This window comes from Macaca nemestrina, chromosome 3, assembly GCF_043159975.1.
Source record: "Macaca nemestrina isolate mMacNem1 chromosome 3, mMacNem.hap1, whole genome shotgun sequence".
Lineage (NCBI taxonomy): Eukaryota > Metazoa > Chordata > Mammalia > Primates > Cercopithecidae > Macaca > Macaca nemestrina.
In genome coordinates this window covers 167,562,771-167,566,184 of record NC_092127.1, presented here as the reverse complement: position 1 = coordinate 167,566,184, position 3,414 = coordinate 167,562,771, and the positions used below count along the sequence as shown (strand labels likewise).

The window sequence follows — 3,414 nt, the reverse complement described above, 5'->3', positions numbered from 1 at the left end:
TTCAGAACCAGCCTAGGAAAATACCCTTCATGTTGATCTTCTTTCATGCTTCAAATCTCTTTGCTAAGCAGAACTCAGTCAATTTTAAGGACACACCTGATTAGGTCAGGTCCACTCAAGAGAACCTTCATTCTTTAAGTCAACCGTGTTAAAATAACGTAATCAAAGGACTGACTATGCCATTACGTATAGTTCTTAGCCACACTCAAGAGACAATGGTAACTGAGAGTTATTATAGGATTGTACTCTAACAGTCAATCATCATGACCTTTAATATGTCAAAACAAAAGTTAAAAGAATTTAGGAAATAGCTCTTTTACCAAGGACCCGCCAACATGGGCCGCATTCGCACCAAAACCGTGAAGAAGGAGGCCCGGGTCATCATAGAGAAGTACTACAAGCGCCTGGGCAGCGACTTCCACACGAACAAGCGCGTGTGCGAGGAGATTGCCATTATCCCCAGCAAGAAGCTCCGCAACAAGATATCAGGCTATGTCACGCATCTGATGAAGCGGATTCAGAGAGGCCCTGTAAGAGGTATCTCCATCAAGCTGCAGGAGGAGGAGAGAGAAAGGAGAGACAATTAAGTTCCTGAGGTCTCAGCCCTGGATCAAGAGATAATCGAAGTAGATCCTGACACTAAGGAAATGCTAACGCTTTTGGACTTCGGCAGTCTGTCCAACCTGCAGGTCACTCAGCCTACAGTTAGGATGAATTTCAAAACGCTCGGGGACTTCTTTGAATTTTTTCTGCAGTGCTATATTATTTTCAATAAATCTGGGTCAACAGCAAAAAAAAAAAAAAAAAAAAAAAAGAATTTAGGAAATATATTTTCCTCTCTTAAGAATGGCTGTTTTTCCAATCTATAATCTTGTTGCCTGATCTTATTTTTGATGTCAGAAGCTGAATATTAGTAACTTTATTATTTTTTTCTGATGTTGTGTTTGTACTTGTTCTTTTTAACTTCTTCTTTCCCAAAATATCCACATGGGTTACTCCCTCACTTTATTCTAGTATATGATCAATTTCCATCTTATAAGAAATATTGTTCTTGATCTTGTAATATTAACAGCATCATGAACTCAATTCTACATTTCTAACTTTTAAAAAATATATACCGCTTACATGATATATAATTTGTTTTATATGTATTTGTTTATGTCCTGTATTTCCTATTGAGAGAAAATGGCTTGTTTGTTTAATTGCTTGGTACCTCAAGTGCAGAAAAGTTTCTGGCACATAACAAGGTGTAATAAACATGCATTCTTGCTGTTGTTTTATTATGTCATGTATTAGAATTAAAACACATTTCTATTTTTTTTTCCACATAGTTGAAGACTGTGCTTACTTTTTCAAAAAGCAATGTTGAGATTTTTACAATACTAAAACCAATGTTTAAGAAACGGAAAAATGTATGTCCTTTTTTAGCAATCAACAAGAAATTTTAGACAACTGATAAAATGAGAAATAAGACAATTTAACAAAACGATGATAGTTATCCTCTTAAAACAGCTTTGCTAATTAGTTTGTAGAATATAACTCAATCATTTCATTGATTTCTCCATATTCATAATTATATTAACTATTTTGCATTTATGAAATGGAATAAAAGATGTGTATGTTTTTTAATAAAACATAATTACTTAAATAATTAATGCATTGTTTAACAATGTTAAGTCTTTGAAATCTATTGACAATACACAAAAGAAATTAAAGCCAGGTATGGCATTTTCATTTAGAAAATATAGTTCAATTTTAAATAAAACTCCTTTCTTAGGAAAATTGAGAACACCATAATTATGTTGCAAAATGATTAAATGGAGCAAAGAGATTTAGGTAGTAATTAATTCCTTTAGAAACCAGGTTTGTTTGTAAAACAATATATTACACATTTATAACCCAATCCCCACCCCAAAGTGCTCTATGTATATTTCCAGATAATAGTTTTCTTCTTGAACATTTTACTATGCCTTCCTTTTGCGATCATTTATATATTCATGCAATAAAGTATTTTAAAAATATAAAGAAGATTTAAACTATAAGTAATGGATTACCAATCTTCTTTAGAAATTTAGCACAAATTTAGTCTTGTTAATTTATCATGGTTTTCCTGAAGGTGAAATAGGTGAAAAGTCCATTATCAGTACCAAAATATGTATTAGTGTATTAATTAGGGTTAAGAGAGGTAGAAAGACAGGGAAAGAGTAAAAGAGAGGTGAAGAAAGATAAGAGTGGAGTTGGCTTACATGATTGTGGTGACTTGGTGAGTTCAAAATCTGCAGATCAAGTAAGGAGACTTGGAGATGGAGAAAACTCAGAGAAAAGTTCCAGTTTTCAGCCAAACGAAGTCTGTTGAGAGAATTCCTTCTTGTTCAGGGAAGGTCAGTCTTTGTACTATTAGAAACTTCAACTGATTAGATGAGGCTTCCTCACAGAAGAGAGTACCAACACTGCTTTTCTAAAAGTCCACCAATATAAATATCAGCCTCATCCCCAAAACACCTTAACGGAATTATCCAGAATAATGTTGGGCCAAATATCTGCGTATTGTGGCCCAGCCAAGTTGACATGTAAAAATTAACTGTCACAGGGATCATCGAATATTAATAAAGAAGTTGTAGCCAAAGTGGTTAAGCACATATAGGCGTTAGTGGGGAAGCTGTGTTTGGAACCCAAGCCAGCTGGTCTTTCTTCCCTTGGGAGAGTGTAATTTCACTACACCTTTCTCCTCCTAAATATGGCATAGATATTACATTTAAAAAATAATGAGGAAATCTATGAGTGCTTATTTAGTGAGTTCTAAACTATGTATCTCTATGTATCTAAAATGACATAAAATGTGAATATACATAATCAAAGGAAAAGTGGCAGAAGAACACCTATAATACTCAACAGGTAGTGGAAGAGTCCATGGAAGTTAGATTTTACATGTAACTGAACTCTCTGAGTATGGAATTTCCATGATAAACACATCTTCTAGCTTAATTTAGTATGAGGGGTTGATGTGGAGGTCAAGTAGAACTCTTGGATATTATCCTGCCAATAACTTCATCCCATTATTTTAATTCCTAAAATCAGGAACTATAATTCTCAGACAGTCCCACAGAATGAACACATGATTGATTTACACCCAATGTTGTAACATGTTCAGTTAGATATGTACACAAGACAGAAGAACGTAAAAATAATAGCACTGGAGTCCAGGCACGGTGGCTTGCACTTGTAATCCCAGCACTTTGGAAGCCCGAGGCGGCTAGATTGACTGAGGTCAGGAGTTCCAGACCAGTCTGGCTAACACAGTGAAACCCCGTCTCTACTGAAAATACAAAAATTAGCCAGACATGGTGGCACACGCCTATAGTACCAGTTACTCAGGATGCTGAGGCAGGAGAATCACTGGAACCCGGGAGGTGG

The 3,414-nt window shown here is 35.3% G+C and overlaps 1 pseudogene; it reads left to right on the top strand.

Annotated features, from left to right (window-relative positions):
• The first annotated feature begins 335 nt into the window (after positions 1 to 335).
• Positions 336 to 869, top strand: LOC105487792 (small ribosomal subunit protein eS17-like; annotated as a pseudogene).
• Positions 870 to 3,414: the final 2,545 nt, after the last annotated feature.